Consider the following 14808-nt stretch of genomic DNA (forward strand, 5'->3'; position numbering starts at 1 on the left):
ATCTGAATCTGAATCTGATTGCTTAAATTGCTTTGTACGAAAAGAATTACAATTTGAAAAAAATATGTTTACTTGAAATTGATTGATATATAGGGGTAATCGAATTTCAAAAGTTAGTTATGTCAAGAATGCATGGTTTATTCTTTGTCATTTAAAATCTGAAGTGACTTATTATTAGCTTAAATGTGACACCTTTCTTGCGTCAACATTGTCACGGGTTATGATTCTTCATATCCTACAGGTGAAGGATACAAAACCAACTTTTTCACAGTTTTGGTTTGCAAAGAACAAAACCAAGTTTGCTGTAAGTTTCATTGTTTTATTGGGATTTTTCGCAGAAAATTCCATTTGAAATTCATCCCCTCTGCTAAATTTTTGTGAGTAAATATAATGATACATGCATGAATAGTGTCCTAATCTCTGTTATGGACATAATTTCCACTCCTTTCATAAAATAAACATGATAGGTGAATTATATTGATTGCAACATTAATCGAACAGGGTAACTCCCTGCTGCAATGTCAGGTATGCACAACACCACATTCTTCTAAATGATTGACTTCTTTCATTCTCATGCAACGGGTAAATTTACAGCTGCAACGTCAGGAGAGCAAAGGCCAACATTCTTCTGAAAGAATGTTATTGATTGTTTCATTGTTATTAACAGCCTATTGCTCTAGCAACGATACACATCGCAACAAAGTTCCAATAAATTAATTAAATTCACTGAGTTGCTATTCAAAAGGGACAAGCAGGCCCCAAGGTGCAGTCTTACATGTAGCAGGAAACACCAAATGGTATTTGATCATGGTACAACTTACAGTAGAGCTATAAGGCCAACATTTAATCGTACCAGTAGCATATGGCTACAAGAGAAGCATTCCGCTTGCGGATCCCGACAGAGATCCTCCATCCAGAAAGACTATCTGGGCAAATGTTTAGAAATCGCAACAATGCGAAACAAGCCTAAGCAGAGACAAGAGTAGGTCTAATTCTGGCAGGTGGACCGGAAGTGGATGAAGTCCAGAAAATGTTGAGACTGTCAGGAGATTACTAGAGGCCCATCCAACGACTCTAACTGTAGGTCTACACCGCAATAAGACCAACAACTTTCCATTGTATTGCAGATTGGATCTCAACATGTATCCTTTCAAAGTGCATGAGCGTCATCAACTGCTGGAGAAGGATTTCCAGAGGCAGAAGTTCAACTTTTGGGGTGGCTCCTTCGGAGGATTAAGGGTTGTGCCTATTCTTGTGAAACCTCCATGTTGGCGACGAAGCCACATTCAGCAAGGACAGGGGAGTGAACACCATCAATGTCAATGAGTACGAACTGCAGGACATCCAACAGAGTTCAATTACGACGTAAACATGGTTTTTTAATGCAGTGTTTGGGCTTGGCTGTGAATATGAAGTGCCTAAACAATTGGGCCATTCTTCAACAGAAACATAAATGGTACCATGTTCTTAGACCATGATCCATAGCGACATTGTGTCCCGGATGGACGAAATCTTTGAAAGACAGGATCAGGGAATGTTCTTGCACCTTTGTTGCATAGGCACAAAATGGTGCTCGATCCAACTCACAATCGTCAAGCTGTCCGTTGGAGGCTGGTAGAACTATTTGGCCAAGGTATAACGGCCCTCAATTATGAGGTGGAATGGTCTACGTGATGCCCTGGTTTGGCACTCTGTGACTCTTTCCTCTGGGGATACCTAAAGAGCAGGGTATGCACATCCCCATCACGTGATCAGGGTGACTTGCAGAGGCGCGTATTTGGCATGAGATCGATGTTCTTCGGCACGATCCCGCAATGGTTAGAAGAGCAGTGCAAGACAGGCAGCGTCGTCCACAGCCTTAATTGTGTCGATAGAGGAGGTTGATAAAAGTCGACGGTGTTGGTGTATAAAAGGTAAGAGTATGTGTTCAGAGACGTACATTACAGTCATTTACAAAAAAGTTAACAGATGGGATAACAGATAGCACTTTATTAAAACTTGGTGTAAAAACAAACGATGATTATCATCGATGAAAAAATATAGAAAACTTGGTTTCGTACTTTCCAAACCCCAAACTTGGAAACAATATAAAAGTTTTGTACCCTTCATCTTCGAAGGACCCTGACCCTTCTTCACAATGGTGATGCAAACATGGTGTCAAATTGATGCTGATGACTTGCATTGCATCGTAGTAAACATTTCACAAGAATGAACCATGCATGGAACTACATGTACTAGCTCCATAAATTATCTATGTATTCTTCACAAAGCTGACCTTTGAAATTCGGTTACCATTTCTAGATTTGTACAAATGTATTTTCTGGAAAAAAAATACCCACACATTTCAGCGAAATGTAGGTCGCAGGTTCGATCCCCGGCTGAATGGGGGCGTTTCATAAAAGGACTTATCGGACGTTTTGTCCGGAGGAATCATACCATAACCAATACCATAGTAACAGTCAGTCATTTGTGCCTCTCGGCTAGTCATAACCAAGGAAAGTTACCAGATTTTTGTCGGATTAATGTTGAAGAAACGGTCCCCGAGTAAAACGAATATACCAGTTCGTAGTTACTTCATGGACAATTTTGGTAAAATGACCTTTCATTTCTTTCATTGTGATTGGCAGATTTCTAAGCAAGATATTACGTATTCATGCCTTACTTAGCAGGATGAAGAACTTGAATATACATTTCTAATTTGAGTACATATTATAGCATGTTGTATGTACTTGACAAACTAAAATACCAGTCGTTCGTGGACGCATTGGGGTTTTTTTTAACGGTAAAAGAGAAGAAAAAAATACAATTCAAAAGAATAAATGAATAATCAAGACATCAAAGTTGGTGCTTATCTCATTGAATTTTAAACCACCATGTCACTTTGTCCCAATGACCTTCCTCCGATCATGCGCAGAATCTTCTGATCATGCGCAGAGTGGAACAACGAACAGGCTTAATCTCTTTGCATTGAATCCAGTAATCTGTTTAAGTCTGGGGTGCGCTTTATGAAAATTTTTGTCAGTGATTTTCACTAACTAATATGCTCTCAGCCAATCGGAAGCAAGTGTTTCAGTAGCTTATAACATTGATCAATGGAAATCACTCGTTATTTGTTGCATAAAATGCTCCCCTAGCTGATGTATGAGGAGATTTGTCTCATTGTGTATGAAACAGAAGAGGGTGGGAGAGAAAGAAGATAAAAATCATGTCAAAGCGGAAAAGATAGCAGACATCTATGAGTCACAGTGTATAGGAGACATCAACATTGTCACAGAAAATATTTTTATGAGAATAAAATCATAAGATCAGAGACGAGGAAGAAGAGAGAGGGCGACGAGAGAGAGATGGGACAGGGAGAGAGGAGGAGAGAGTGGATTGTTAGCTGTGCAATAGGCAGGAAATTGGTACTGATGGGGGAGTGGAAAGCAGAGGGAGAGAGACGGGGTTACAGTAAGAAAGAAGGAGAGAAAGAAAGAATAAGAGGGAGGGGGGAGATTAAAAAAAAAGCGTTTCCAAAAGGAGGAGGATAAACGAAGACATGGTACAATGGGGATGGAGTAAGTGATACATCGAATGGGGAGGGGGTGAAATAGTCGAGACAGGGGGGGGGGCTTATAGGAAACGGAAAGTGTTTCAGACGATCAGTGTATCTAACTTACCCGTCGCTCAGGGAGATATCAACATTGACATTCAAAATATTGCCTCAATCTACAGACGACCGTGTTGGGCCAACCAAAGTCTCTAATTTCACTAGAACATTTCCGACTTCTTCTCTCGTGAAAATGACCCTTAACAGCTTCTCCCTTATAGATGCTGACAGCTAGAGGTTTCCTTTAAAAGGGAAATGCCGTTCCACCCGTCTTTCCCGCCAATTTCACTTGACCTTCATCGAAATTCAATATTCTGTATATTCCTAAATTCATCAGCGATAATTCAGTTCTTCACTCTCAAACCCAATTAATTGGAAATTAGAATTAATATTTTTAAACTCTTTTAGGGTATCCAATTGAATTCAATATCATATTTTAACAAAAACTTATTTAAAATAGTACAACAGGGAATGTGCGAGTCGGGCAGGAAAACACTGATCTCATCAATCGACTTGAGTATTATCAACTTATTGTATCATTATTTTCTTATTTTATTTACAATAGTCCAATATAGTTCCGTGTCATGCAAATTCCAAACCTTGGTAGATAGATGGATTACCATTTTATTTATATAATAATTCATCTAGCCTTGGAAAACACCTCGTAAGCAAAATATGGTTTTGAATAAGGGTTGTCTTTTCATTCTCTTTGAAATAAATTTAGTCAAGTTTATATCAAATAGATTTCTATTCTACAGTGAAAGGGCAGGCCAGGGGGCTCAGAAGTTCTGGGCGTTACAGCGCCATCTTTCGACAACTTTTTGACATCCCTCAAAAAGGATTCTCCTTTTTCTTAATGACTTTTTTTTCTTTCAGGATGTTTCTTCAAGGATAATTTCAATTAGAAAAGGAAAGAGAAGTTTTTTCACGATTTCACTCGGGGAATCCTCTCCATTTGATAACGTGAGTCTCCATCATTTAGGACGAGGGTGATTTAAAAGGGGGCAACAGGGGTGCATTTGTCATGATGTTGTTAGGCTTTAGAGGGGGTAATCAAGGGAGGCAGCTTGATCCGCTTCGGGGAGCAGAGGGATGACAGAAGCGGAAAAACAACCCCCCATCTCCAAATAGAGAGAGAGTCATCTTTGTTCATTGAATATTTGTACGTTGTTTTACGCTACTATATACACTTGCGAAGTGAATGCAAATCACTTCGTGCAACTTCTGATCCGCATTAAAAAAATCAGATCTAGACGTATTCATTTTCATTTATTGGTGATTGTTTTTACGTTTTATACAAAATAACCTTAAAACGTATTCCATGAATCTGTAATATATTTTTGTCGAAACAAACTTTGCAGAAGAGATCTAGAATATATTTTTTTCGCATTAGTTGTCTAAAGGGAAGGTTTTGTTTCTATAATCATTGAGATCATCATTTTATTTTAGACTTGGCTCAACAAGAGAATTATTAGCAAGGATTATAGGCATCCAAAATGATTCGTTTAAACTAGATTTGTAATAAATATCCATCGCAAGAGGTTTAAAGAATGATGATTCATACCCATCATTTTTTCTCGCCTGCATAGCAGAGCGAGACTAAAGGCCCAGCTTTTCTGACGGCGGCGGCGGCGTCGTCAACATTGAAATCTTAACCAAAGTTAAGTTTTTGAAATATCATCATAACTTAGAAAAAATATTAGGCTCAACGAACTGTGACCATGTTGATGGTATTTATGGAATTATCATCATAACTTTGAAATTTAATGGATCTAGTAGACATAAGAGCAATTAAGTATTAGTCCAGTCAATATAGGGTTTGACCCACCACTAATTGCAACACGAGATATTCCACTGCAATGCTTTCAAGGAAGGTCCCCTAAACAATATACTAAAAGTCCCAAGAAATCCAAGCAGTGGAAATTTATGAAATTTGCATATTATGCAAATTAGCCATAAAAAGTTAGAAAAATAAGGAAAAAAGCCCAAAGATTACAAATTGAGTGTCCACAACAATTTAATTTGAGCGAAAATTCATGATAAATAACTGTATTCAATGTTTTTTTGTCAAAAAAGCAAAAAAATCTACCTCATTTGCATAATATGCAAATAAGCATCCTTATATGGAAAATGTCAAGGTATTGTGATTTTTCTCTCATTAACTGCTTGAAAATTTCATTAATGTTAAAATTTACATGCTGCTATCAATAAGGACGTTGAATACATTTGTATTCAGCTTAGTGTTTGTAGTGTAATTTGCATATTATGCAAATAAAAGTATCTAGCATGTTATGAATATTCAAGAAAACACCATGGTGATACATTCCTCAAATATTGCAAGTAGATTATCTATTGAAATTGGAATATGGCAATACCTTACAGGAAGGTTTCCTTAACACCATATCAAAAGTCCTTGAATATACAAGCATATAGGAAAATCACAAAATTTGCATTTTATGCAAATTAGCCATAATAAATTACAAATAAGGAAAATAATCCAAATATTGGAAATCAAGTGCAGAAAACAATACGAATTGAACTGAAGCCCATGATAAGTTTCACAAATTTATTTTCTAAATAAAAAATCGTAAATAAGTCTGCCTCATTTGCATATACATGTATATGAGCATCTTTGTATGGATAAAAAATCCAGAAATTTTGATTTTTCTCACAAAAACAGTTATGAAAACATTTCAGTCTAGATCAATATGATGTGATCACTAAGAATGGCAAATGCATTAGTAATCGGCTTAATATCTGAAGTGTAATTTACATATTATGCAAATAAGCATCCGACATGTTATAGATATTCAAGGAAACACATACGTGATACTTTCCTCGAAAAGTCCATGTAGATTATTTGTATTAACCATGATGACTTTCCTACACTTCTTGCTTGGTTGATATTGACATTTGTCACGAGCAGTTACCCCACTCATATTGTCCATTCTACATGGATCCCACTGCTTGAATGCTTCATTATTTCCATCCAAATCTTGCTCTCTTCTTGACTTTGTAGAGACTTTGCGTTTCTTGCGAGTATAGTCCTCGCTAGCAGGCTCCTGGATTGCACAAGATGTCACACCCGTACAAATAAAAGCCCATTAGCTTCGAATATTTGGTCCTTGTAGCACACCACTTAGCTTATAAACTGGGGGTCCTTGTATTTAAAGCGCTTAACAATAAATCTCCACCCTACATATCACAGCTCTTCTCTCAGCATAGACCAACACGCAGTCTCAGATCAGCAGATCAAGCATTGCTGAGGGAATCTCTCAGCCACACAACCTGGGATGACAGAGCCTTCAACATCTCTGGGCCAAAGCTGTGGAATAGCATTCCCCAATTTATCAGGGGAGCAGACGGAGGCCCAATCAACTTTTGATTCTTACCTGAAGACCTTTCTGTTCCCCACTCCAACATTATCCCAAGAATAACTAAATTGTAGCATTACTATGACAGTACTTGAACTGAATGACGATCCTAAGCACTGTTTGAAGACCATGAAGACATTGAAATTTGTGAGATATTTCCTATTTTTGAGCGAGCGCCATGAGCGCCCAGCTGAGGTGGATACCGGCGCTTTTTAAGAACCCATCATCATCATCATCATCACTTGTCTTGGTGTGAATATGAGTACTTGCTTGGATCACAAGATCTCTGGGCATGCTTATTAAGAGTAACAATGGGCATTTGCCTATACAATCGACATGAAAACCATTCATAAATTCATGATGAAGGCTTAAATTGCATTATAGGCATCTTTCTCAGATACAGGAATCGTGATGACGTTCTTGCTGAATCCAGTTGCTGCTTCATGCATCATGATGAAGCATCCAATGTCTGTTCTTTCCTCTTTGATAAATCTCCTATGGCAACCATCTCCAAATATTAAAGCTATAGTTTCAAAGTAAGTCGTATGCAAATAATAATATTAATTTCCTGATATTTATGGTAAACAGAAATTCGTCAGTGAGACAATGAACAAACCAGATGGAGGACTAAGCCGGATTATTGCCTTTCCAACAAGAGGACACAACATAATGGAACACCCTTAACATCACCATCAAATACCATCCAACATGGATTAGGCAGTGTGTACCACTTCCAGGATTTATTTGCCACAATGTGTTATTCATGGGTATACTGTGAGGTTATCCAGAGGAATAAACCTTTTAGTAATTATGGTACGACTAAGGATGTTCTTCTGGAGGAATGCTGACTTTAATAGTGTCATGCAGATGTACTTTGGACAATCATACAACTCTCTGTACTGAATCCGACAAGTCGATCATGGGAGACTGAATGCCAATCAAGAGGACTTTAACAAGAACACACCGTTAACCAGGTCTTCTTCCGACACAAGTTGCCTCAATGAGACAATTGACATAAGTTGTGTCGGAAGATGTCAATAGTTTTAGAGAAAGGCTATAGGAGGGCTTGCACATTTTAGAGCTCCAAAAGCATCAGTAAGGTAAAGCTCAGAATCGCTACAATGCATTAAAGAGGACCATAAGAGGGTTTGTAGACAAGCCTATAATACATAATTTGTTGACCGGATTGACAATGATCCAGGCTGTAACAATTATCATGTTGGGAGCCCTTAATATCAATAGCTATGACTACATTGGAATAGCATTATTAAAGGAAGGCAAATATTTTTAGTCTTAGTATTCACCACTGATCATAATGATGATGATGACGCTGATCTACAAGTTCTGGGACCCAGTCCTGGCCCAGATGGCGAGATAACATATTGTTTAGTCAAGCAGGTGTAGCAAGACTACTGAAGAAATTGTTAAAGAAAAAAAAACCTGCATGAAGCTACTAGGCCAGACGGAATCTCTACAACACTACTTAATGAGACTACTCATCAGATCTTACCTGCCATAAGTGTGCTTTTCCTGGCTTCCCTTTATCATGTTTATACGGTGAAATTTCAAGAAAGTCTAAGTCGTTCCCATCCATATAAGAAAGGGTTGTCAACTCTCACAAACTACACACCAATTCAAATACTGTGCTTTGTTCTTGCCCATCCCATCATCTTGTCAGACTAACAATGCGGCTTAGGAAGTGAAGAACACATCTAGTACTTTTCCTTGAATATAAATCATATTAGGATTTGAATGCTTAGCGATAGCAGCATATTAATTTGAAAAACTGAAATGTTTTCACTGCAGTCAATGTGATAAAAATCTAAATTTCTTGACATTTTCCATATAAGGATACTTATTTGCATAATATGTAAATGAGGCAGATTTGCTAGCTTTTTAAATAAAGACATTGAACTTATTTATTCATCACGAACTTTTGTTCAAAATTACTTGCTGTGGACATTTAATGTGTAATCTTTGGATGAATTTCCTCATTTTCTATTTTCTTAAATGGCTAATTTGCATAATATGCAAATTAATTTTCAGATATTGGGATGAATTATCATGCTTAGTAATATAGTAGCATATTAATGTCAACATTAATGAAATGTTTTCAAGCAGTCTATATGAGAAAAATTACAATATCTTGACATTTTTTCCATTTAAAGGATGCTTATTTGCATAATATGCAAATGAGGTAGAAATTTTTGCACTTTTGATTAAAAACATTGAATTCAGTTATTTATCATTAATTTCCATTGAAAGTAAATTGTTTTGGACATTTGATTTGTAATCTTTGGATTATATCCCTTCTTTTTCTATTTTTTCATGGCTAATTTGCATAATATGCAAATTTCATAAATTTCCACTGCTTGGATTTCTTGGGACTTTTAGTATGTTGTTAAGGGGAGCTTCTTGGAAAGCATTTCAGTGGAATATCTCGTGTTGCAATTAGTGGTGGGTTACCCCCCTATTCTGGCTAGATTGACTGGACTATATCCCTGAATATCCTGTATGCATTTCAGGTCACATGACCAAGATCAAAGGTCATTTAAGGTCAATTAACTTTGGCCGTGTTGGGGGTATTTGTTGAATTGGCATAGACATAAGGGTTATCAAGTATGTTTTGCACAATCATCTTAATTTATACGATTATGGTCAAAAGTCATGTTGGGTCAATGGACATAGTATTTTATGAATGTTTTCTTTTGTGAATAATTATTCAATAACCGTGTTAAATTTCAGCACTGTTGCTTCATTGAATCGCGTAATGCAGGCGAGACTACCAGAGGCGTTCCACTTTTTATGGTGTATTTACTAAAACTCTTAACACGCTTCATATGCAAAACATATTTTCTATGTTCTAAAATATTATTAGATTAGGTATCTACGATAATCTACTCCCCCCATTATTGGTGCTTCATAGTTGAGTTGATCGTAACATCTTGTGTAAGTTTACGGAAGGCATTATGACCCACCTCCCCCATCCCCCAACCCACCCCCTGCCAACTCCATCATCTCTCAATGCTTTATCGCTGATAATGAATTGGCAAAATTAATGACATGTTTTAACAATCAATATAGTCCTTGCCCGAAGAGATGTCTACAAAACAGATACACCCTCGGATATTGTACATTGGTTGTTTAGCTAGGTATATCACCTGTTCATAACCTTAATACATCACTGACAAGACGTTTCCGATCCTAACATCGCGAGGAACTCTTCAAAGATTAACCATGTTAACCTCATCTTGTTCCAGCATTATCATTCGTTGACCTTCGTTTGAGAAATGAATTTCCCCCACTTTAATTACTTTAATCCCTGGTGGTGAGTATTATGCGAAAATGTGGAAATCAGTCTTTTCAAAATCGAGGAGAAAGTGGGGGCTAGAGTAGAAACCAGGGCGGACCGCCCTCGAAAACCCGCTCTTTAATATTCTAGAGCCTGTATGCGATCGTAAGTGCTATGATAATGCGACACAATTCACATTTTACGAGTGATTTTTAGAATGTTTGATTACCACACGGTATATGTGCTATATGGAATGAAAGGATAACGGTATGCGTATGATAACGTTCGTGGGGAAAGTTTGATTTGATTTTTTCTCATCAGTAGTACAGATTCAGTGATCCAAACATGGATTCTATATCTCTCTTATATTACTACGTTTAACCATGTTTAACAGAGAACTGTATAAACTAGTATACGAAAAGTATACAAAACGTTACTGCAAATTTTCCTCCTTATTTCGTATTATTTGGAGCACTTTTTGCACGCATCTCAGATTGCAGTTTTCATTCTGAATTATAATGTTCACGCATCTGTAGAATAAATTTCAACAAGGAAAAAAGATGACCTAACATCTCGAATGATCATCACAGACAGATATGTTATGTAGATTTATTAAGTAAATAAATTGGGTCACGGCTGGGGGAATCGTTTTAAATTCCATGTCGTCTTGCCCCCCCCCCTCTCTCTCTCTCTCCCCCTCTCTCCCTCTCTCTCTCTCCCCCTCTCTCTCTGCGCCATATTTGATACCCAAGGCGTCTGAGGGGGTCAAGTTCTTAATCAGAGGAAGTCCGATATTGGTCCTGTAATTTTTTTGACACCTCTTAGTACTGTGCCACTCAACTTGACATTTCCAAAACATGTACGGCAAATTATTTGTCTCCTCTACCGTTTTCTGTTTAAGAGTTATAAATGTATAATTGAACATTTCATTGATTGTGCATATTAATGTTGAAGTAGCATATTTAGCATTATGTAAAAACAAGACTGTTTCAAAAATTATCCAAAGCTATTTAAAAAAAGGAATCCAAATATCTGACAGGTGTGGTTTGTGATTTTATTGCAGGTCTTTCAAAATCAGACGATCAACAAATGAACAATTTCTTCTGTCCTATTTCTATAGCTGTTCGTTAGTTATGAGCGACTTTAAGTCTTTAAGAAAGACGGGTGAACCTTTCTTGTTGGAAATGGTGACCAAAATGTTAATTGGCGGTAGTTTAGCGCGTTAGGAAGGTGGTTCACCAGTCGTTCTTAAAGTCGCTCTTAACTTACGAACAGCTTTATGAAACGGCCCCTGGTTTGATTTGACACTAATGAATAAAATGGATGCATATGACACAGCATGTCCCTTTGAGGAGAACCCTTTTTTTCTAAAAACCAATAAAAGATCGTTCCCTTTGATTCCATCGAGTCATTATGGAGTTTTTTCGCACCACTACGCAGAACACTTTCAAGAACATAGAGAATATATTGTCAAATGCGCTTCATGACAAAGTACAACTAAAAAGTCTTTGTCAAAAATTGGGGAATCAAAACATTTCGCTCTCGACTTAAGACAAACGATATGTTTGCAATTTTTCGTCAGCTCCGATACTTAGAAACTGTATTCGTGTTCATCAATTTTCGACAAAGACCTCCCAGCTGTTCATTGTCATTTGGCGGGCATTTTCAATACATTTACTGTGTTCTTAAATCGATTGGTCGACCTTTAGGAGAGTTGGTCGAAGACTGATTGTTCTGTTCACCAGCATGTTCATTGATATTGATCTGACCGAATGAGCATATGGATGTTTTTTTTTTCTTGGTTTTTTTTTTCTTGTCAAATTCTTTGTTACGAAAAGACCTAATATTCTTTTTTTTTTTAGGTTAAAACCTTTTTTCCCCCTTTTTTTTCTTTGTCAAATTTTCATTCAACTCGAACCACCCCCCCCCCCCTACCCCCGTTTCAAATATCCTACTTACGCTACTGGTGATAGTACTGCCATCTATCTGAATTTATGTGGAGGAGTATGTTCGATGTTTTGGACTCATTTCGTCACTGCCCATCTACTATACTACTACTACTACTATTACTACTACTACCTGACTACTACTACTTCTACTACTACTACTACTGTTGCTGCTAATATTTTCAAACTCTAAGCTGTTTTTAAGAAGGGATTCCCTGTGTAAAAAAAAAATATCAAGTAAAAAAATATCGAAACTCTCTCACCCGCTTGTATTGAGGGGGTGACAGTACCCCCCCCCCCTCTCCCACCCATTACATAGTTACAACCCTTGTGTTAAAAATGTTTTTACCCGCTAGTCCCGCGTTTACAGGACGCCATTGTACAAAAGAAAGTAACATGTAAACAAAAAATTTCTTGCAAGGGATACTTCAACATACAAAAACATGTTACATCAATTTTGAACGATGGAAATTAGCGAAATACAATGACTCGATTTTTTCTTAATTAAAAAAGGGGGTCATGACCAAATTAGTATGGATGACCTGTCTCTTCCTCTTCCTTCCGAATTCATATTAAAATTCCAGATTTGGGAGCATGATTCTTTAATGATATATGGACACTCCATTCAACCCCAAATCCCGTTCAAGTTTTAGCTCTCCTTAAAATCAGTCCCAATTATCAAACCTTGAACTCGTACAGAATAAGGAAAAGCGACGTTGAAATCATCCCCGTCTATTTAGTAGCATTCATCAGCATCGCCCCAGATACGACGGTGTTAATTGATTCGATTTCCCCAGTCTTAAAAGTTGACAATAAACTTCAAGTAATTTCGATATCAAGACTTAAAGGATTCAGCAACCCGCATGTAAATCAAAATAAAAATCACATTTGCAAAATTGATTTGTGATCATTTTATATGTGTACTCTATTCCTTTATAAATATTCCCCTTTTAAAATCAAATCAAAACGTTTTCCGCGATGCCAAAGATCCGTTTGCATGAAACCTTCTATTTATATGGTAACTTGTCATCAATTTCAACTTCCATGGATTCCTTGAATTTGATTGGATGTCAAGTAATGTCATCGTGGTAATTACTATTGATGATATCTTAAGCATTAATGGAAAGTTTCAGGCAACCGGGATAAGACCAAATTTCATTTGAGAATTCGGCAACAGAAAAAAAATATTTGAATATGGAAAAAATTCACGTGTCGTAACATCAAAATGATGTTGACAATTTATTTTCATTCCTATTTATTTTTGATTTATGTTATTCTTTCATTGTATTTGTATGTTTTCCAACAACAAAAACCTACCAAATCTGCGTCCCTAATAATTAACAACAAATTGACATAAAAATGATATGCAATTAATTTTAACATTAAGTGATATTTATGATATAATACCAAACTCAAAGTCCAACTTGACCATATTGTAGGAATAACGTTCTCAAATCGTTAAAACAAATCTCAGTGAATCATGAAACAAACTTGATGAAACCTTTAAAACCAGACAGTCATTTATGAGTAAGCTCACATTTTAATGCTCTCAATTTTGACGATCTGAATACATTTGGGAACCGATGCCTAGTTATAGTCATTCATATTAAAGAAAAAACAAAGCACCCCCATCAAAAAACCGTAGTAATAAAAAAATATAGAGGTGTTGTGGCTCAGTGGATAAGTCTCCGGATTTTGAACCACAAGGTCCGGGGTTCGAATCCCACTGCAGCAATCGCATTCTTAGACAAGGCTTAAGGATGTTCCACAGTTAAAGTGAAATCCATGTCATTTTCACCAAACTTTGCACATAGATACTTTAGAACCTTAATATTCGAAATATGCAAAAATTAACATAGGTCCATGTGCTTGATTTTTTGCTATAGAGCTTCAAAGTTCACCCAAATTGATATTCTTAAGAATTGCGCATTCAAAAGAATTTGGCATTTTTAGACCGCCCAAGATTACTACAATGAGTTTAAACCTCCATTACTCATTCAAAATACATGAAAAAGTCATCAAATTTCGCAAGAGAGTTAATAATTGTATCGTTAGAATGGAGAATCTATTAATAGTGCTATTTGTTTGCAATTTTAAGTTTAACAGCACTGTCAGTTCTTAAAAATGGCGTAAAAGATAACAAAATCCCAATCTGAAAAATGTAAAATTTCAGTAACAAACTACAAACGTACAATAAATGCTGCACTTTATTCAAAATCCATGTCATTTTCACCAAAATTTGCAGAGTTGTAGAGGAAGGTATACCTAAGAGGTACAAACATTAAAAAATAGGGGTTCATGTGCTTGTTTTTAAACTATCAGCATTTTTATTAGAGCAAATGTGCTTTTTAAAACACAAAAAATGGGCCGATTGCTTAGTATCTATGTGAAGAAAAAATCAAAACCACTCTACCATTTATTCAAACTCGGGGTAATATTCGTGATTCTTGGCAGCACTGCAGAGTAAAGTATTTTGAAATTGTAGAGAATATTTTTTTGAATGGTCCATGGAATAATTCAATTTTTTAGCTTCATGAAATAACGCATCGGATCTGCAGTTAAAGTGCAGAAGATGAGAAAAATCAGCTCATACCCGCAGCTAATTAA

Source organism: Lytechinus pictus, chromosome 4 (assembly GCF_037042905.1).
Source record: "Lytechinus pictus isolate F3 Inbred chromosome 4, Lp3.0, whole genome shotgun sequence".
In the NCBI taxonomy this organism is placed as follows: Eukaryota; Metazoa; Echinodermata; class Echinoidea; order Temnopleuroida; family Toxopneustidae; genus Lytechinus; species Lytechinus pictus.